Below are 22,310 nucleotides of genomic sequence, written 5' to 3' on the forward strand. Positions count from 1 at the left end.
CCCAATGAAATGCATTCTAGAATACTCAAGGAGCTAATAGAGGAGGTATCTGAGCCTCTATCTATTATCCTTGGAAAATCATGGGAGACGGGAGAGATTCCAGAAGACTGGAAAAGGGCAAATATAGTGTCCATCTATAAAAAGGAAAATAAAAACAACCCAGGAAACTACAGACCAGTTAGTTTAACTTCTGTGCCAGGGAAGATAATGGAGCAAGTAATTAAGGAAATCATCTGCAAACACTTGGAAGGTGGTAAGGTGATAGGGAATAGCCAACATGGATTTGTAAAGAACAAATCGTGTCTGACTAATCTGATAGCTTTCTTTGATAGGATAACGAGCCTTGTGGATAAGGGAGAAGTGGTGGATGTGATATAACTAGACTTTAGTAACGCATTTGATACAGTCTCGCACTATATTCTTATCGATAAACTAGGCAAATACAATTTAGATGGGGCTACTATAAGGTGGGTGCATAACTGGCTGGATAACCGTACTCTGAGAGTAGTTATTAATGGCTCCCAATCCTGCTGGAAAGGTATAACAAGTGGGGTTTCACAGGGGTCTGTTTTGAGACTGGCTCTGTTCAATATCTTCATCGATGTTGGCATAGAAAGTACGCTTATTAAGTTTGCAGATGATGCCAAACTGGGAGGGATTACAACTGCTTTGGAGGACAGGGTCATAATTCAAAATAATCTGGACAAATTGGAGAAATAGTCTGAGATAAACAGGATGAAGTTTAATAAAGACAAATGCAAAGTGCTCCACTTAGGAAGGAACAATCAGTTTCACACATACAGAATGGGAAGACACTGTCTATGAAGGAGTACGGCAGAAAGGGATCCAGGGGTTATAGTGGACCACAAGCTAAATATGAGTCAACAGTGTGATGCTGTTGCCAAAAAAGGAAACATGATTCTGGGATGCATTAACAGGTGTGTTGTGAGCAAGAAACGACAAGTCATTCTTCTGCTCTACTCTGCACTGGTTAGGCCTCAACTGGAGTATTGTATCCAGTTCTGGGCATCGCATTTCAAGAAAGATGTGGAGAAACTGGAGAGGGTCCAGAGAACAGCAACAAGAATGATTAAAGGTCTTAAGAACATGACCTTTGAAGGAAGGCTGAAAGAATGGGGTTTGTTTATTCTGGAAAAGAGAAGACTGAGAGGGGACATGATAGCAGTTTTCAGGTATCTAAAAGGGTGTCATCAGGAGGATGGAGAAAACTTGTTCACCTTAGCCTCTAAGGATAGAACAAGAAGCAATGGGCTTAAACTGCAGCAAGGGAGGTTTAGGTTGGACATTAGTAAAAAGTTCCTAACTGTCAGGGTGGTTAAACACCGGAATGGGTTGCCTAGGGAGGTTGTGGAATCTGCATCTCTGGAGATATTTAAGAGTAAGTTAGATAAATGTCTATCAGGGATGGTCTAGACAGTATTTGGTCCTGCCATGAGGGTAGGGGACTGGACTTGTTGACCTTTCGAGGTCCCTTCCAGTCCTAGAGTCTATGAATCTATGAATCTCTTCTCTTCTGCAGGGACTGGACTCCTTTCTTTTCTTCCTTGTCATGCCGTCTTCTGCCTCCTCTTTTCCCAATGCAGAAAATCCTGTTATTCAACTCGATTTCACCATTACTAGCTGGTTTCTTCCTCTGTCTTATCCTCATGGTCACATTCTTCCATGGATCTAGGAACAAGAAATGCAGGCTGCACCTACATAATGGAGGACTGTATCCTGAAAATGATTTATGCATCAGAAAGGACAAAAACTCAATAGGAGCTCCTAGTACTATGCTGTGGCAAAAAGAGTTAAGGTGCTCCTTAGATGTACAAATGGGAGTAGTGAGTAGAAGCAGAGAGGTAATTTTTTACCCCCTGTGTACGGCATTAGGGAGAGCGCTATTGGAATTCTGTGTCCTGATCTGGCATCCACATTTTAAAAAGAATGTTGAAAAATTGGAGAAGGTACAGTAAACAGCCAGAAAAGTGATTTACAGGCTGGGGAAACTGTCTAATGTTGAGATACTTAGAGCTCAGGATGCTTAGTTTATCTAGGAAGAGACTCAGAGGTGACTTGCTTACACTGCATAAATACCTTTCACAGGGAGAAAATAAAGGGCAGTTTAATCTAGCAGAGAACGACATAACAAGAACAAATGGCTGAAAGCTGAAGCCAGACAAATTCCAATTAGAAATAAGGAAGAAATGTTTAATGGTGAAGGTGATTAACCATTGGAACAAACTCCCAAGGGAAGTGATGGATTCTCCATCTTGTGATGTCTTCAGATCAAGACTGGATGCATTCCTGGAGTATATGTTCTAGCCAAATCCAAGTAATTAGGCTCAATACCAGGATAAGTGGGTTAAATGTAATGGCCTCTGATATACAGAAAGTCATATAACATGATCTAATGGTCCCTTCTGGGGAGACATTACAAAGCTAAGCGATGGAGCAACTTGATCATAGAAGCTATTCAGTTTACTTCCACGCTGAACTTCCCAGATGCATTTCTAGATTCTAATTTAACTATAATCAAATTAGCAAAAAGAAATAGATATTGTGGCCAGGTCAATGCAAACATCTGCTTACTGTGCAGCACTAAAAGCAAATACAGATTCGGCTTTAACAAAAGGTTAGAGAATAGTACTGAAGATGGGTGGCGCACATTCTACAAATTGATGGCACATATCCCCAGGAGGTGATGCTCCGTTCTGGTCATCGTCATCTCAAAAGGTGTAAAGCAGAACTAAAGGGCTTAAGAGACTAATAAAATGGCTGAGTCTGGAAAGACTTTCATGTGAAGAGAGACTGAAAGATTGGGATTACTTGATTTACAGGAGATGGAACATGAGAGGGACCCAGAATGACTGGAAGGGGAATGCTCCTACTCAACTTTTCTCATAACAAGTGCACATACAATGAAACTAAAAAGCATCTTCTATGTATTACCATAGTTTAACAGACGTTTTGGAGCATGAGCTTTCGTGGGTGAATACCCACTTCCTCAGGTGCATCTGAGGAAGTGGGTATTCACCCACGAAAGCTCATGCTCCAAAACGTCTGTTAGTCTATAAGATGCCACAGGATTCTTTGCTGCTTTTACAGATCCAGACTAACACGGCTACCCTCTGATACTTGTTACCATAGTTTGTTACTCCTTTACTGTATACAATAGGTACAATGGGGCTGTATTAATGGAACGCAGTGTTTTGAATTTCCTCACTCTTCTGTTTAAAATTCTTATTCTGGAAGTTGACTGGAGTTTTCCACATTTCATTTCCCCCATCTTTTTTTTCTCCCCTTCTCCCTGCTCCTCCTCTCACTCCAAAAGGAGAAACCCAGCACCAGTTGCAGGGCAGATGGCAGTTTCAGGGGAGCAGAATGCACCGAATGACAAGGTAACTCTCTCTGCTTCTCTTGAGCAAGTTCTTCTCCAGCCCAGCGCTGGCTCTAGCTGCCCATTCACAGGCTTTGCAGAACTGTCTGTGCTGGCAGGTCACTTTCCTCAAGTTTCAGAGTTACCCAGAGCACCCAGCACCTTTGTGAAAGGGAAATGCTACCTATGCCTTGGGCTGGCCCTCTGCTCAGGGGTGAACTCACCCCCTGTGCTTGGAGAGAGAGCTTCTATGTGAACCCTCTGCCACCATGGACTTCACAGCAGGTCTGTGCCTACGTAGCTGGGAATCACTTTGCTCTGCAACGTTCCACCTGCCAAGACACTTCCCTACCGAACCTGTCAAAGTGGCTCTTCTTTGGTGCAGGCCAGCTGCGTGCCCAGGACTCGTGGAGACACCCTGCTGGACTCCGGCCCCCATGTCATTCTCACAGTGTTGCTGAGGGAGAAGCCTGTCCAGAATCTCCCCGCCCCCAACATGCAGGGTGAGACACTGAGTGAGACGCCTGGCTGGAGCTGTCCTCTTCCCCACCCCCATCACTGACGGAGACTTTCCCCAGCACCCCAGTAATCAGTGACTCTCTGACCCTTTCTTTCCATGCAGCAGAAGCAGCAGGATCACTGACTGACAGCCCCTGGGACTGGCTCCTTCATCCCTGGGTTTCAGTGAGTGATAAAGCCCAGAGCAGAGGCTGCAGAGCGACTTACCCAGCAAGGTGTCCTGTCGCTAGGTCCATCAGTCCCGCGGAGCCACATGGGCATGGCAGAGAGGAGGGGGTGGCTGCACCTCTGCCCTTGGGAGTCAGAGGGATGGCAGCTCACACTCGCACCAAATGCTCCGTGAACAGGAAAGATCACGGAAATGCCTGGGTCTCACCCACCGGCCTGAGGAAGAACCTGTCTGCTCCCTGGCACTGAGGCTGGGGCTGCATGGAGGGTGTGGTATTTAACTCTGGGTGAGGAAGCCCGGGAGACAGACTCTCAAAGGCAGCTCACTGTCAATGACGGGAACAGAGCCCTGTAAAAACACCCCCCTTCCCACTCCACCCCCATGGGGCTTCTCGGGTGTTTGTGTTGGATCTAAGCAGGGCCAGTGCAAGGATGTTTCGCGCCCTAGGCGAAACTTTCACCTTGCGCCCCTGCTCTGAGGCTCCCTTCCCCCCATCTGCCCTGAGGCGCCCCCCTTGCGGCAGCTCACCCCTGCTCCGTGCACGAGCACCCCGAGCATGCCGTCGCTGCTTCACTCCTCCCACCTTCCAGGCTTGTGGCGCCTAAGCTGATTGGCACCGCAAGCCTGGGAGGCGGGAGAAGTGAAGCGGCCACGGCGTGCTCAGGGAGGAGGCGGGGCAGGGGTGAGCTGGGCCGAGGAGTTCCCCTGCGTGCTGCCCCCCCCTTACTTGCTGCAGGCGGCCCTCCCAGCGCTTCCCTGTCCCAGCTCCTTCTGCCTAAATGCCAGTGGCGACCAGGGCGGCAGAAGATCCGGCCGCCGTGGTAGCTGCTGAAGAAAATGTCACTCCCAAAATGCTAGCACCCTAGGCGACCGCTGAGTCGCCTAAATGGTTGCACCAGCCTTGGATCTAAGTCTGATGGATGAAGCCCAGAATGTCGGTTTTACTGGGCCTCCCCTAGCTCCCAATCTTCCAATCCCAGACCCCACCTCTAGGTCCCCACAGTTGAATCCCAGCAAAAGGGCTTTATGGAGTTTCCAGACCCACTTTTCTGTTTTCCCAGAGTTCATTTTAGTGCTGAAAGTGTACCCCTTGGACATACAGCCTGCCAGGTTGCAGGTCATGTCACACTGAAGCCCTCACCCTTTCCCCCTCTCTTGCTCTCAGTCAGCAGTAGACAAACCTGAGCACCCTGCACATATCTCTCTGTGTTGCTGAGAGGCAATTCTATATCCTGGAGCAGTGTGAGTGCTCCAGGATATAGAATTGGCAATTCTATATCCAGGCAGCAGGATAGCTGGGGGTGGGCCAGATATGCAAGCTGGATGCTGGTGGAGGAAGTATCAGTCGCTCTAGTCAGTGCAAGTCACTGCATCCCTAAGCCATAGTGGTGGCCAAAGCAGAGTTTTTCGTGCACCTCTGCCATTGCATCTGCCCAGTCCAGAACAGCAGTACTGCCTGGAGCTGGGGCCAGGCTGGACAACATGCAGTATAGTCAGAGCGGCAAGGAATTATAAACCTACTTCTCAGAGGGCAGTCTGAGTTGGAGCTGACAGCTTCCCTGGGAACTGCATCAGGCAGAGAGAAGAAATGCACTGTCTATACAGCTGGTTCTCCCCAGTTCCAAGTTCTCAGACTTGCAGTGGAGTCACTGTCCTTCATGGCTGTCTAAAGCCAACAGAGATGATGGGCCCATTACTGTTGGGGATTCAGGAGGGTCAGCTGCCCACCTTGCTTACAGAAGTATGGGTTAGATGCTGACAAATGAAACCATCTCTGGATGTTACTAACCACCTCAGTTACAGTCCTGATTTGAATCTCCTGCTGTTAGGGAAGCTGATTATCGAGCCTGGTGCCAACCCCCGAGTCCAGCTACAAGCTTCAATTCCTGCTGTACTGGTTTCAGCGCTGAGAATGGACTGGGGACTGTATAAGTACCAATGATCTGTTCTGTTCAGGTTTTTGCTCTGCACCCATCCTGGTGTTGTTCAACTGCCTTCTCCTTCAAATCTTGAGGATCAGGTGCATTCTGAGGCCGCTGTGGACTTCCCTATGGGATCCTGCTGGAGTGAACAGTAGCACTTCATACAGGTGCACTTAAGCAGGAAAAGTGTGATGAAGTGGAAAATGTCTGTAATAGTTTTACGACGCCTACGTTTGCCTCAGTTTCCCTCTGTCCTTTGTATTGCTACCCACTGGGGAAAACAGGGTGAAGTCTGCTCTTGGAAGCACCGCAGGACATGAGGGGTAGATGCTGCTTTGCTGCAATGAATAGGGTCATTAAGGAATTCGTTGAAACTGATCCAATTCAACAGCGGATCCATAGGGACTCTGGAAGCCCCAACAACTGAACAATTGATACTTAACAGCTGGAAGCTCCGGCAAGTAGGGCTGAGAGCTCAGCGTGGCCCAGCCTGGAGACAAAGGACTGGGGGTTGACCTGTAGGGAGTAAAAAGTGGACTGCAGGAAGAAACTGGCTTTCTCACCTGGGACTGACTAAGAGGTCAGAGAGAGATGGAGCCTAAGATGGAATCTACCACAGCTTGGCTGTTGGATTGCTATGATTTGGCCAGATGGACTATGTCGTTTTTAATAAGAACATAAGAACGGCCACACTGGGTCAGACCAAAGGTCCATCTAGCCCAGTGTCCTGTCCCCTGACAGTGGCCAATGCCAGGTGCCCCAGAGGGAATGAAAAGAACAGGGAATCATCAAGTGATCCATCCCGTCGCCCATTCCCAGCTTCTCGCAAACAGAGGCTAGGGACACCATCTTAGCTAAGAGCCATTGATGGACCTGTCCTCCATGAATTTATCTAGTTCTTTTTTTGAACCATGTTATAATCTTGGCCTTCACAACATCCTCTGGCAGGGAGTTCCACAGGTTGACTGTGCGTTGTGTGAAAAAATACTTCCTTTTGTATGTGTTACACGTGCTCCCTATTATTTTAATTTGGTGACCCCTAGTTCTTGTGTTATGAGAAGGAGCAAATAACACTTCCTTATTTACTTATTCATAGATTCTAGGACTGGAAGGGACCTCGAGAGGTCATCGAGTCCAGTCCCCTGCCCTCATGGCAGGACCAAATACTGTCTAGACCATCCCTGATAGACATTTATCTAACCTCCTCTTAAATATCTCCAGAGATGGAGATTCCACAACCTCCCTAGGCAATTTATTCCAGTGTTTAACCACCCTGACAGTTAGGAACTTTTTCCTAATATCCAACCTAAACCTCCCTTGCTGCAGTTTAAGCCCATTGCTTCTTGTTCTATCCTTAGAGGCTAAGGTGAACAAGTTTTCTCCATCCTCCTGATGACACCCTTTTAGATACCTGAAAACTGCTATCATGTCCCCTCTCGGTCTTCTCTTTTCCAGACTAAATAAACCCCATTCTTTCAGCCTTCCTTCATAGGTCATGTTCTCAAGACCTTTAATCATTCTTGTTGCTGTTCTCTGGACCCTCTCCAGTTTCTCCACATCTTTCTTGAAATGCGGTGCCCAGAACTGGATACAATACTCCAGTTGAGGCCTAACCAGCGCAGAGTAAAGCGGAAGAATGACTTCTCATGTCTTGTTTACAACACACCTGTTAGTGCATCCCAGAATCATGTTTGCTTTTTTTGCAACAGTATCACACTGTTGACTCATATTTAGCTTGTGGTCCACTATAACCCCTGGATCCCTTTCTGCCGTATTCCTTCCTAGACAGTCTCTTCCCATTCTGTATGTGTGAAACTGATTGTTCCTCCCTAAGTGGAGCACTTTGCATTTGTCTTTGTTAAACTTCATCCTGTTTACCTCAGACCATTTCTACAATTTGTCCAGATCATTTTGAATTATGAACCTGTCCTCCAAAGCAGTTGCAATTCCTCCCACTCTGGTATCATCTACAAACTTAATAAGCATACTATCCCCACACCAGTCATGATTTTATAGACCTTTATCATATTCCCCCTTAGTCATCTCTTTTCCAAGCAGAGAAGTCCCCGTCTTATTAATCTCTCCTCACATGGAAGCTGTTGCATGCATCTAATATTTTTTATTGCCTTCTTCTGTACCTTTTCCAATTCTAATATATCTTTTTTTGAGATGGGGGGAACCACATCTGCATGCAGTGTTTGAGACATGGGCGTACCATGGATTTATATCCCTTGCTTAATGATTCCCAACATTGTTTGCTTTTTTGACTGCTGCTGCACATTGAGTGGATGTTTTCAGAGAACTATCCACAATGACTCCAGGATCTCTTTCCTGAGTGGTAACAGCTAATTTAGACCCCATCATTTTATATGTATAGTTGGGGATATGCTTTCCAATTTGCATTATTTTGCATTTATCAACATTGAATTTCATCTGCCATTTTGTCGCCCAGTCATCCTGTTTTGTGAGATCCCTTTGTAACTCTTTGCAGTCTGCTTTGGACTTAACTATCTTGAGTAGTTTTGTATCATCTGCAAATTTTGCCACCTCACTATTCATGCCTTTTCCCAGATAATTTATCAATATGTTGAATAGGACTGATCTCAGTACAGACACTTGGGGGACACCACTATTTACCTCTCTCCATTTTGAAAACTGACCATTTATTCATACCATTTATTTCCTATCTTTTAACCAGTTACTTATCCAGGAGAGGACCTTCCCTCTTATCCCATGACAGCTTACTTTGCTTAAGAGCCTTTGGTGATGGTCCTTCTGAAAGGCTTTCTGAAAGTCCAAGTATCCGATGAAGTGGGTTTTAGCCCACGAAAGCTTATGCTCAAATAAATTTGTTAGTCTCTAGGGTGCCAAAAGTGCTCCTATTCTTTTTCCAAGTACACTGTACACTGCATCACCCTTGTCCACATGCTTATTGAGCCCCTCAAAGAATTCTAATAGATTGGTGAGGCATGATTTCCTTTTACAAAAACCATGTTGACTGTTCCCCAACAAATCATGTTCATCTGTATGTCTGTTAATTCTGTTCTTTACTATAGTGCCAACCAATTTGCCCAGTACTGAAGCCAGGTTTACCAGCCTGTAATTGCTTGGATCACTTTTGGAACACTTTTTAAAAATTGGCATCGCATCAGCGATCCTCCACTCATCCAGTACAGAAGCTGGTTTGAGTAATAGGTTATATGCCACAGTTAGTAGTTCTGCAATTTCACATTTGAGTCCCTTCAGAACTCAGGAGTGAATATCATCATCTGGTCCTGGTGACTTATTACTGTTTATCAATTTGTTCCAAAACCTCCCTGTAGCAAGGCGGTGTGGTTCCCCACTGCCCTGGAGCCTCTTCGGACACCAAAGTGGGCAGAGCCAGTGAATCCTGCGCCTGCCCCCACAGAGGTCAGAGCACAGAACAGGAAGTATAAAAGCCCAACCCCAGAGCTCACTAGAAGAACAACCACCGGAGAAGCCAGGTGCCTGTGGTCTAGCTCACGGTTGGAAGACCCCAGCAATCGGTGGCCGACCCAAGGACTGGCCAGACCAACTGATGCCTGATGCCAGCCAGAGCTCAGAGGACCTGCCAAGCCTGCCCCTCGCAAGTTACCCAGAGGAGCTGCCAAGCCTGCCCCTCGCTGAGTACCCTGAGGAGCCTGTGGTGCTGGACCCCATGGAGGACGCTGTCCAGACCCAGGTACCTCTAGAGGGGGAGTCTGAAGTAGCCCGGGGGCAGCTGACCCTAGTCTGGCTGCAGCACTGCCAGAGCATATGCCAGTGTGTTGTGGCCAGGATCCCCACTGACACAGCAGCGGGTCTTCTGCCGCTGCTAGGGCCCTAGGCCAGAAAGTGGAGTGCGTGAGCCTGCTTCCCCCCTGCCATCCAACTTGTGGGTGGCATCTGCCCCTCTCACAGGCCCTTCGGAGCCAGGATCCTGGGCTTGCTCATTATATAACAGTTGCTCAGCTCCTGGAGGAGGACCTGAGCCCGTGATTCATTACTGTCCACTGACTGGGTGTGAGTAACTGTTAAGTTTTGCCACTACTGCTGCCGTGGCATGAGACCCCCATGGCCAGGCTAATTCCCCATCACAACTGGATGGAAGTAGAGAGGCGGTGTGGTTCCCCACCACCTCGTAGAGGGACAAGCCCTGGCCAAACCCCTCTACACTGCCCCATTGATGCCTGAATCTGGGACAGTCCCAAACCTGAGCCATTCTTTTTAGGTGACAGATCTGAGGAAATCTCCTTCATATCCTCAGCCATGAAGACCGTTGCAAAGAATTCATGTAGTTTCTCCACAATGGCCTTATCATTCTTGAGTGCTCCTTTAGCATCTCAATTGTCCAGTGGCCCCACTGGTTGTTCAGCAGCTTCCTGCTTCTGATGAACTTAAAACAATTTTGTTCTTACTTTTTGCGTCTTTGGCTAGTTGTTCATCAAATTCTTTTTTGGCCTTCACTTGCCAGAATTTATGCTCCTTTATACTTTCCTCAATAGGAAGTAACTTTCACTTTTTAAAGGATGCCTTTTAGCCAGGATGGGTAGGGAATGGTGTCCCTAGCCTCTGTTTGTCAGAAGATGGAGATGGATGGCAGGAGAGTGATCACTTGATCATTGCCTGTTAGGTTCACTCCCTCTGGAGCACCTGGCATTGGCCACTGTCGGTAGACAGATACTGAGCTAGATGGAGCTTTTGGTCTGACCAGGTATGGCCGTTCTTATGTTCTTATGCCACTCACTGCTTCTTTTACTTTATTGTTTAGTCATGGTAGCATTTTTGGGGGGTCATCTTACTGTGTGTTTTTGTTTTTGTTTTAATTTGGGGTATATGTTTTTAAGTTGAGCCTTTATTATGGTATCTTTCAAAAGTTTCCATGCAGCTTGTAGTGATTTCATTTTTGGCACTGTACATTTTAATTTCAGTTTAACTAATTTCCTCATTTGTGTGTAGTTCCCCTTGCTGAAATTAAAATGCTGCTCTCGGGGGTTGCTGTGGTCCCCCGTCCCTCCCGCCCCCATGCCCAGGGATGTTAAATTTGATTATATTATGGTCACTATTACCAAGTGGTTCAGCTAAATTCACCTTTTGGATCAGATCCTGTGCTCCACTTAGGCCTAAATCAAGTATTGTCTCTCCCTTTGTGAGTTCCAGGACTAGCTGCTCCAAGAAGCAGTCATTTAAGGTGTCAAGAAACTTTATCTCTGCATCCTGCCCTGAGGGCACATGTATCCAGTAAAGATAGGGATAGTTGAATTCACCCATTGTTACTGAGTTTGGCATTTTTACAGCCTCTCTAATCTCCCTGAGCATTTCACAGTCACTATCACCATCCTGGTCAGGTGGTCAGTAGTATATACTACTGCTATATTCTTATTATTCAAGCATGGAATTACTATCCATAGAGATTCTATGGCACAGTTTGGTTCATTTAAGACTTTTACTTTATTTGACTGTTTTCTTTCACATATAGTGCCACTCCCCCACCAGCATGACCTGTTCTGTCCTTCCAATATATGTAGTACTCTGGTATTACTGTGTTCTATTGATTATCCTCATTCCACTGAGTTTCTGAAATATCAATATCCTCATTTAATATGAGGCACTCAAGTTCACCCATCTTAATATTTAGACTTTTAGCACCGGTATATAGATGTAAGCAGAGTCAGAATGAGCTCTCCCCTGACATCTGGTGGTGAGCTGTGGAAAAGGACTTTAGGGGCTGATCTTATTTGCATGGGCACACCCACCCTGCCTAGCAAGATAGACTGTTTGCCCAAATGGTCACTTTGGCTTCTGTGGGATTCCCAGTGTCTTTGTTATTGGGGCAGCATTAATAAAGTGTTGTTATCCTGGTTATGTGAATCAAGGACGGTAGAACTGTACTTGGCATTTTATGACAGAGGGTCTCACTCTCACCTAAGTATCACTAATTAGGCAATGAACATGGGTTCCAAACTCCAGTGGACTGAGGGAGAGGCTGGGGACAGGTATTTGTGCCTGGTGATAGGGGATCCCTTCTGTGGGCCCTAAACACCACTTTTATCCTATCTTTCTCCAGTGTGCAATAACAGAGCTAATTTTGACTTCATTTGGAGTCTTGTTACATGGTATGGAGCTGAAATCACTGATACCTGGGTCTAAGCACTAGCCCTACTTTGGGCTAGTGGTGCACTGGCACTGAGGATCCCCTACTACTGGCTAAAATCACTGAGCGCTGATGTCACTAAAGAGCTGAGATTGCTGAGAACTGTGTTAAGTGGGTGGGGGGCCTGAAGACAAGTCAATGAGCGGCTAGCAGAGAGGAGCGAATAGCAGAGAGGCGTGGCAAGTAGAGCAGATAGTAGAGCAGAGCAGCTGGTGGAGAGGAGCGGCTAGTGTAGCGGAGCAGCTGGTGGAGAGGAGCGGTGAGAGGAGTGGATAGTGGAGAGGCGTGGCGAGTGGAGCGGCTAGTGGAGCAGAGCAGCTGGTGGAGAGGAGTGGATAGTGGAGAGGCATGGTGTGCGGAGCAGATAGTGGAGCAGAGCAGCTGGTGGAGAGGAGCGGATAGTGGGGAGGTGTGGGAAGCGGAGCGGATAGTGGAGCGGATCAGCCAGTGGAGCGGAGCAGCCAGTGGAGAGGAGCGGTGAGCGGAGCAGCCAGTGGAGAGGAGCGGTGAACGGAGCAGACAGTGGAGAGGAGCGGTGAGCGGAGCGGCTAGTGGAGCGGAGCAGCTAGTGGAGAGGAGCGGATAGCAGAGAGGCGTGGCGAGAGGCGCTAATAGTGGAGCGGAGTGGCTAGCGGAGAGGAGCAGAGAGGCTGGTGAGTGGAGCGGATAGTGTAGTGGAGCAGATAGTGGAGAGGCTTGGCGAGAGGGGCGAATAGTGGAGCAAAGCAGCTGGTGGAGAGGCGCGGACAGTGGAGCGGAGCGGTTGGCAGAGAGGAGCGGATAGTGGAGAGGCGTGGCGAGAGGGGCGAATAGTGGAGCAAAGCAGCTGGTGGAGAGGCGTGGATAGTGGAGTGGAGCGGTTGGCAGAGAGGAGCAGATAGTGGAGAGGCGTGGCGAGAGGATAGCAGGGCAGCTGGCAGAGAGACGCAGCTGGAAGTGAAGACTGCGGCAGAACCCATGGAGAGGTGTGGCAATCAACCCGAGCATGTGAGATGCCCCCCTCCCATATCTCTCCCCACTTCCATCCAGGCTGGGAGGTAAACTCTGGAGAGGAACTTCTGAACTCTGGGGGGTGCACTGACCAAGGTCGGAAACTGTGGGTGGGGTGACTGTTGGGTTGCTGGACTTAAGACCCTTAGGGGAAAAGGACACTGCCAAACTTACTTGGGATGGGTCTTTTGCTCACGGTTTTTGTTATTTCGCAGCCCTAAGGTCTTTATTCCAACATGGTATTTGTATGGCCAATTGTCGGTCATCTAGAGGTCACACTGGTCTGTGTGCAACACTGTGGTGCCATGTGCAACACTGAAGTGCTGTGTGCATTTTCCCGCTGTTTTTCCTGGACACCTAGGGGTCAGGCTGGTGTCGTGTGCAGTCTCCTGCTCTTCTGCCTGGTAACCCAGGGGTCAGGCTAGTGCTGTGTGCATAACACCAGCGTGCCGTGGGCAAAGGGATCCAATCTGACCAATCGTAGTTCAGTTCAAACGGTCAGATTAGGGTTGTGTGCAAAACTATGCTAGTGTGCTGGGTGCCGCTTCTAGCAGCTTCTAGTGTGCCGTGTGCAAATCCTATCTGCGTAGGGGGCAACAGCTGGGAACCTGGAGGGCGTAGGAGCTAGGGACCAATCAGATCCTGACAAGTGTAAAAGGGCCTTTGAATAAACCCTGCCTCGTGCCGGGATCTGCGGGAGTATCCACGTACTGACTGAGGGACCTGATCAACCCTTCGGCCAGGGGTCTCCTCCGGATATAGCCAGCTCGGGACTTGTCATTTTATTGCTTTTTCAACGTCATCTTCTACGGATTCGGTCTGCTCCTGGTGTCTGTTCTGCTGGTCAGCTGCGCCTGGAATACGGTACTTGCTTTCTAATCTTTCTTTCTGTGCCTTGCGTAACCTTTTCTCTTTTCCCCTCTCTTATTTGGTACAGAATTGCATATATTGTTATCTGATGTAAAGCTGTGTATATATGGTATGTAAGAACTGAGTTGTTGTAATAACTGCTATTGAAGTTAATTGGTGCATTTAATAGTAGTACTTGGTTAGTGTGCACACAGTTTATTTTATTTGGTGTATTCGTCTACCTTTTTTAGAGAGCAGTCAATTTTGAATCATTTGGTTTCTTGTTGATAAATGTAAATAGATTGCTTGAGGTTGTGTAAAGCTTTCTTGTTCCAATAGTACTGTTGGTTGGTAAAAGTGTTCCTCCCCAGCCCAAGTTGTGATTTTCTCCCTGTTAATAAACGGCCACGTGGTGTTTTGAAGTTTACACTTGTCTGGTTTTAATTTTCCTCTCTCAATTAAAAATTCACTGAACTTGCATTAGGGACGGACAGTTATGAATTCTGTTTGTGGTGTTTCCCCAGTATAATGCTGCATTGTTTCCCTCCTTTATTAAAAGGATTTTTCTACACTCAGACTCTGTGCTTGCGAGAGGGGAAGTATTGCCTCGTAGAGGCGCCTGGGGGAGTGGTATGTAATTGTCCCAGGTCACTGGGTGAGGGCTCGAGCCGGTTTTGCATTGTGTTATTGAAACGGAACCCCTGGATACTGGGTGCCAGGATTATTGGGGGGCGGCAGGCGGCTCCAGTGGACCTGCCGCAGGTGTGCCTGCAGAGGGTCCACTGCTCCCGCGGCTCCGGTGGACCTCCCGCAGGCACGCCTGCAGCAGCTCCACCAGAGCCATGGACCAGCGGACCCTCTGCAGGAATGCCTGCGGCAGGTCCACCGGAGCCGTGGGACTAGCGTGTGGGGCAGCGAAATGGCCGTGCGCCTAGGGCGCAAAAAACACTAGCGCCGGTCCTGAACCTGGCCCTTGTTGCTGCCAACTCTGATGGGCAGGAGGGTTATGTAAGTACTTTAAAAAGTTGGAACTTTTTAACTGTCTGCTGTTATGTGATGTAATTGAATGAGACTGTTTTTCATTTGACTGTTTCTCATCAGATCCTACCCATATTTTATCATCTTCCATCCCCTCCTCCTCACTAGGACATTGGAGATTCTCCATTAATAGATCCTCCTCTAAGGGATGTCTCTGTCCGAACCATGTGCTCCTCCGCACCTGTCAACATTCCCCCAGGCCTTCGGTTAAAAACAGCTCTACTGCCTTTTTAATTTTAAGTGCCAGCAATCTGGTTCCATTTTGGTTTAGGTGGAGCCCATCCTTCCTATATAGACTTCCCCAAAATGTTTCCTCAGTTCCTAATAAATCTAAACCCTCTTTCCTACACCATCGTCTCATCCACACATATGAGACCTTGTAGTTCTGCCTTATGTTCTTATGTTCTGTCTCTCTGGCCCTGTGTGTGGAACTGGAAGCATTTCAGAGAATGCCACCATGGAGATCCTGGACTTGAATCTCTTACCTAGCAGCATAAATTTGGCCTCCAGGACCTCGCTCCTATCTTTCCCTATGTCATTGGTACCCACATGTACCACTACCACCAGCTCCTCCCCAGCACTGCACATTAGTCTGTCTAGACGTCTTGAGAGATACACAACCTTCACACCTGGCAGGCAAATCACCATGCAGTTTCCCGGTCATCACAATCCCAGTATCTTTGTTTCTATTGATCAAATCCCCCATTACTATTACCTGTCTCTTCCTAATAACTGAAGCTTCCCTTCCTGGAGAGGTATCCTTGGAGGGAGGGTCCCAACTATGGGATTGTTTCCCTCTGCTCCAGTTTCATTTGTCTCTGCTAACCCAAGGACTTCCAATCCTGTGGTCCAGTTCACTAATAAATCATACTCTGTTTTGAAAATGCTGCTTGGTGTCACTGCAAATACATATACAAGTGCATTAGTCCCTACCAAGGGCCAGCCTTTACCTAGAGAATTCCCCAGCCTCCTCCAGCTGTCTTCCTGGTAGAGATTTAAAATGATCCACCCTCTCTGCTGCAGTGATTTCAGCCAGCACATGGGTGCTGGCCCTCAGTACTTCAGGCCTCTTCCCTTCTAGCTTCCTGGAACCCTGTGGTGTCTAGGAAGTGGACCTCCCGTGTAGATTGGTCCAGGCTGAGGTTGATGGTGGGGTGGAAGCTGTTGAAATCATGGTGGAATTTTTCCAGAATCTCTTTCCCATGGGTCCAGATGATGAAGATGTCATCAATGTAGCGTAGGTAGAGAAGGGGACAAGAGCTGAGGAAGGGTCGTTCCAGGTGAGCCATAAAAATGTAGGCATATTGTGGGGCCATGCAGGTGCCTATAGCGGTGCCACTGATCTGGAGATATATATTCCAACAAATTTGAAATAGTTGTGTGTGAGGATAAAGGCACAGAGCTCAGCAACCAGCTGTGCTGTGGCATCATCAGGGATACAGTTCCTGACAGATTGTATTCCATCTGTGTGTGGGATGTTTGTGTAGAGAGCCTCTACATCCATGGTGGCTAGGATGGTGTTTTCTGGAAGGTCACCAATGCATTGTAGTTTCCTCAGGAAATCAGTGGTGTCATGGAGATAGCTGGGAGTGCTGGTGGCATAGGGTCTGAGTAGAGAGTCCACGTATCCAGACAGTCCTTCAGTGAGAGTGCCAATGCCCGAGATGATGAGGCGTCCAGGATTTCTGGGTTTGTGGATCTTGGGTAGTAGACAGATGTCAAAGTTAGACTCAGGACTCACATTTTGTCAGACCACTCTGTTTTATTAGCACAGCACTCTGCTAATAACATCCAGATAATGTGAGCACCATGCAAGACACAAACTATCTTATTTATACAGATAAAAGGGCGAGCACTTAACAAGATAACAAAGGAAGCAGAATCTGATAAGTTTACCTGGGCTAGGCATGCTTATCTTATTTCCTTACTAACTATTACCGATCCTCTGTTAATGTTTCGCCATTAGCACCCTTGTTTATGCCTAATGTTTCTTTTCCTGGCACCTGTATTTCAACATTTCTTATTTCTGCTTAAAGGTACATACAACATTTCTTTAATCCATTCTTATTTTTACAATTTAATTCATTCTACTTTCACAATCCCTCCTTTTGGTCAAGCTCACGCCATTACCAAAATTTTACTGGTTCCACAAATCAATCGTTCTTTATTTCTTCATCAGTGATATTTAAAATCATCGTATTAGCACTCTGGTTTGGGGCAGCTATCTGTGTGGCATGTCTTACACCATTTTGGATGCAACAGGAGATTAACTGAAGACATACAAAAATCACTAAGATTCCAAACAGGATAGTTAGGGCTTCCTGAAACAACCAGTTTCCTATGCCAGAGAAATTGAACAGGTTACTTAGCCACTTCCATAAAGAACTCGGATCTTCATGGGGAAGATATGTGATTTGTTCTAAGTGACTAGCGCGATCTATTACCTCATTGGTATCGTCAGGTATAAACAGACAACATTGTTTTCCAATGAGAGCACAGGTCCCTCCTTTGGCAGCCAGCACTATGTCCAATGCCTGACGGTTCTGGAGGGCCACCTGTCGGATCACCCCTGTTTCTTTGGCCAGGGCTCTTAAACTTTCTCTGGTTTTATTTGCCATTATTCTAACTACTGCTTGTAACCTCAGGAGCCTTTTTGCCTGGTGTATTACTCCCCCAAGTGGGATAAGGATCTGCCAATAGCCTCTTCCCAGGTGTCATTAAACAGACAAGGTCCTCCAGTGAGGCCTGGGGAATTGAATGGGTAGCCAGGACAGTAACACCAGTTTGAGAGTGGGCTGGGATATGGCTGCAGAACTAGCATTTAGAAATATTAAGGGTCTGAGCTATCCACACTTGCTGCTGGATAAAAGAATTGTCATTGTGGATTCCCCAGACCTTAAGACACCAACAGCCAAGGAACAGGCACCACCAGAGGTGCATGTTGGAGGCAGGGCCCTTCTGGTTCTGACAACCTCAACTGAGGGAACTGCAGTCACAGTTTTATGTCCATCAGGCAGCAGGCGCTAGGCTCACTACTGCTTCTTCTTGGGCCTTGCTTTATGTAGTCGTCTGCTTCTGGCAACCCTTATGAGAGCGTAGATTGTAAGGTATTGCAGGCTGTTCCTCTATGTCTTCTTCTGGAGTCAAAATTGACTCTGCATGATCCTGAGGTGATGATTGGTTCACTGGGGGCGGTGCATTCTTACACTGCGAAGCATGTATCCACTCTGAGATGCCAGACAGTTTAACAGCCGTCGGGGTAGTAAGCAGTGCTTGGTGATTCTTTGATGTTCTTTAAGTCTCTTTACTACTTCTTCCTTGACTCTGGCTATAACAATGGCCTTCACACCTTTATCTTTTCCTGATGCATACATTCCTCATTCACACAAACAGATTGAGAATACAAACAGTAGTATTTTATATCGAGCAAAAAAGCATTGCAAATTAAACCTTGCAAGTTTTACAATTGATAACCAAGACAATTTACATTGAGACCCAGGCCTTCAGTGTTTCTCTAATTTACTTAACATAGACACAATAGAGAATCCTGTCTCTTACTACCTAAATCTTAAAACAAAGAGTTAGAGAGGGCCCAATTTATAATTCATATGGGAAAACAGAATCTTATAGTCCCAGGGGGTCATTTCTTTCTGCTATTTAAAAAAAGTGGCTAGCAGGATGAAATCAAATTATACTTTTAATTATTATGGGACATTATAAAATCCTGCTCCTACATATCCCCCTTTTGACACTAAGATTATTAATCGCCAGTGTCACTTTCTTATTTAGTCCACGTAACAGAAAATACTGGGAGGAGATTTGGGCCTGTGGCTTTAGCTTTACATACATTTGTTTTATCCACCAGCACATTTTAAACATTTCAATTAAACACATACAATTTAAAACCATAAATAATTAGGGGTAGTAACATTAGTATGCCAGTAGTTGTGGGAGACCATCCAGAAAATATGTTTTACCAATGGTAAGCTGTTATGTTTTTCTGCAGTGGCAATTCTTAACATGTCCCCATTTGCGTGTATAATATGAATAGTCCAGTTTTCCACCCTTTTTTTTTTTTTTAGGAACTATGTTACCTTTTTACCTTTTAATAGATGATTGGTAACTGTTTGCCATTCAATGCCAAGATTGAGAGACAACTCAGCTAAATCAGTGCTTACAGTAAGCTGAGACTTTTTGTTGTTGTTGTGGCAAATAGTAAATGCGATTATTGGTAAACACAGTACTTACATTACATTTACATTTGTCTTCTGGTAGGTTGCTAACACTTTTTAAACACTTTTCCCCAAGAATTAACACATACACGTAGCCCATTATATGGTACTTTGGATTATCTGAAAGACAAAAATAACATTTTTCTACCCCTTTTGGGGTGGCATTGATTATTGGTTAAAGATTCTGTTCTTTTACAAAGACCCTTGTTTGTTTTATAGGCAGGCCAGGTTTTAATGGCTTCTACATTTTAAGGGTTATGCAAAAATTATTCCACTGTTTAGTATCAGAGGGGTAGCCGTGTTAGTCTGGATCTGTAAAAGCAGCAAAGAATCCTGTGGCACCTTATAGACTAACAGACGTTTTGGAGCATAAGCTTTCGTGGGTGAATACCCACTTCTTCAGATGCATGTGAAGAAGTGGGTATTCACCCACGAAAGCTCATGCTCCAAAACGTCTGTTAGTCTATAAGGTGCCACAGGATTCTTTGCTGCTTCCACTGTTTAGTTATTAAATTCATGAGGTGGTGTACCTCAAGTTTTTCCTCTTATATAGCAGACCAAGTTTGTAATGTTTTTCCTGCTGTGTTAAGCTTTAAGTTTATTCACAGATAATAGCTGAGAAGCATCATTACCATATTACCTTAAAGGATTTTTCCAAAAATCATACACTCTATAAGTTGTTACAGGGGTACTTACTAACATTAAATTTATTTTAATGTTTAATATTAACAATAATATTAGCATCAAATCTATTAAAGGTATCTTGTTATACCATGCCTTTTATGTAGGCAGTTTGTTTGCTGACCAAGTATGTTCTTTATTTGCAGCTTCTTTTGTGCTGGCAGTTCTCACCTTTCTTTATCAGTTAGGTAATTTGCATCAACACAGGCTTGGCTTTTGGATTCAAAGCCATCAGCAGAGCTCAGAGACTCTGTCTTAACACACAGGGATCTCAAAAAAAAACACAGCCTATTGCGGCTCTTTTTGGAGCCCTAATAGGATTTTAATTCAGCAGCATGTTTCATTTGCATTTCTTTTACCCCTTTCTACAATATACACTGCACATGTCCTAGGGAAAATGCAATTCTTTCTATACTATAACTTTTTAAAAACATTAGCCATATTAATTTTTACATAAGGTGTAACTGTTTCTTTTGTTCTTACAGAGTTTTCATGTACTCTTATCAAAGTGACAGTCTGATTACACAGAGCCATTTTAAGGCTCAGTGTTTTTAACATTGCTTCTTTTTGTTTTGTGCACCTCACCTCTGCTGTTGCTTCAGAGGGTCACTGTTAATTTCTTATTCTTTCATTACAGCTTTTATCTGCTATTGTTACAAAAAAAAACCCAAACAAACAAAAAGACTCCAGAATCTCTACCTATTCTCCTGATTTTCACTGCCCTACTGCAGCCATGACTTGGTCTTTATTTAAAAACATTTTAATATTTTTAAAGAATGAAGTTACCCCTTAAGGGTTAAATGCTAAATCCCAAAGCCAAACAGCACTAATTACCTGTGTCTTGCAAAAAGGTCTGTCAGTTTTGCAACTTTGAATTAAAGAGTCAAATGAGTTTTTAGTGGCATTAAAAACAAACAAAACCAATTTATCTCACACCTAGAAAACAGGAGTTTTACAAACCAGATGTGTTGGTTTAGATTCTTAGAACTTTACATATTTTTACGGACAAACAGATACATACACTTTTTCTTTTCCTTAACATTCCTTTACGCTGCTTTGTTTTTACATAGCTGTATATATATTTGGATTATTTACAAGCATTCTTCTGGAAAAGGGCCCATTTTCCCTTCAGAATGGCTGCAAAGAAACCAAGAATTCTGGTCCTTTTTAACATTTTCACAAAGTTTAAGTGCTTAATTCTCTCCAGCCTCTGTAGAGTTAACTTTTCACTCTCTTTCCTTAAATCACTTGTTTATGTCCCAAAATGACACCTTTATCACCTCAGATTTCACCATTTTAAGTATTGTTCCAGGGGTTCATGCCTGCACTTACTGCTTTTCTTACTCCTGACACTATTCCCTTAGGGCTTTCAACCTGTTTTTCAGTTTCTTTATCTGTTGCTTGCCTGCTTGTCTGGGCCCGATCCTGCTTTTTCCTATGAACCATTTGTGAGTGCAATTGTGGTCACTTCACAATTTTGAAAGAAATGTTCAAGGAAAGGGACCAGGAAGGGTGGGGGCTAGTTGAGGAGACTCCTCCCCCCTTGCTGAATTGGTAGTGGAACACTAACGAATTAGTTTCTGAGGCAGGCAACAAAGGGGAACAGAACAAGGGGCTTGTTGTCCTTTTTACAATGAGATAGGAGTATGAAGGGGGTTGGATCGAGCCGGGGTTTGGAGAACAGGGTAAAGGGGAGCGCTTGGTCTGGTGGTGGGAGAGGAGGCTTTTAATAAAGCTTTTAACTTATTATTTGAATAATTGAGAGAGGCAAGTTTTGATTTTGTCCACCTACGATTTGCTTCTTCCCACCACTGCATGAAACAATTAACCTCTCCTTTAGCCAATTTAGTTTTAGGTTGGCAGAGTTTGTCTTTTAAGACGTCCACTCAGTCTTTGTTCCAAGATTTTAACAGTGGCCACTGAGTTTTGGGATCCCCCCTGAGTTAGTCTAGACCATTTTTCCAGAAATTTACGGGAGTCTGGACCCTTTTTACAGGAGTCTGGACCCATCCTAAATATATAAAATGAGCCGGCGTTCATTTAGGGAACTGTCCCGACTTAGACGTCTGGTTACCCATACAGGAGGACTTCACACACCAATCACACAAGAAGGAAATTTGGGTTCGTCAGAGCGATGCCCAGTGCAACACACAAAAGGAGCCCACAGGCTACTGCCTCAATCGCCCTTGCTTTCACACCAGGGGCTTTACCCAAAGTGCGGTGCGGCTGCGATTGTGCAGATTCCACTCACTCAGACCGTGGGGACAGGAACCCCTTGGTCGGCCTATCCCCGGACGGAGACGGCACCCAGACTCAAACACTCCACAAGAGGATGGATAGACACAGAGACAGGACAGTCCTCTGTCCGGACAAAACA

The 22,310-nt window shown here is 45.7% G+C and overlaps 1 protein-coding gene across 1 annotated transcript in view; it reads left to right on the plus strand.

Moving 5' to 3' along the window:
- Positions 1-22,310, plus strand: part of LOC127051204 (uncharacterized) — a 185,638-nt gene that overhangs the window by 147,885 nt on the left and 15,443 nt on the right. The gene's annotated exons all lie outside the window — the stretch shown is intronic.

This window comes from Gopherus flavomarginatus, chromosome 1 (genome assembly GCF_025201925.1).
Source record: "Gopherus flavomarginatus isolate rGopFla2 chromosome 1, rGopFla2.mat.asm, whole genome shotgun sequence".
In the NCBI taxonomy this organism is placed as follows: domain Eukaryota; kingdom Metazoa; phylum Chordata; order Testudines; family Testudinidae; genus Gopherus; species Gopherus flavomarginatus.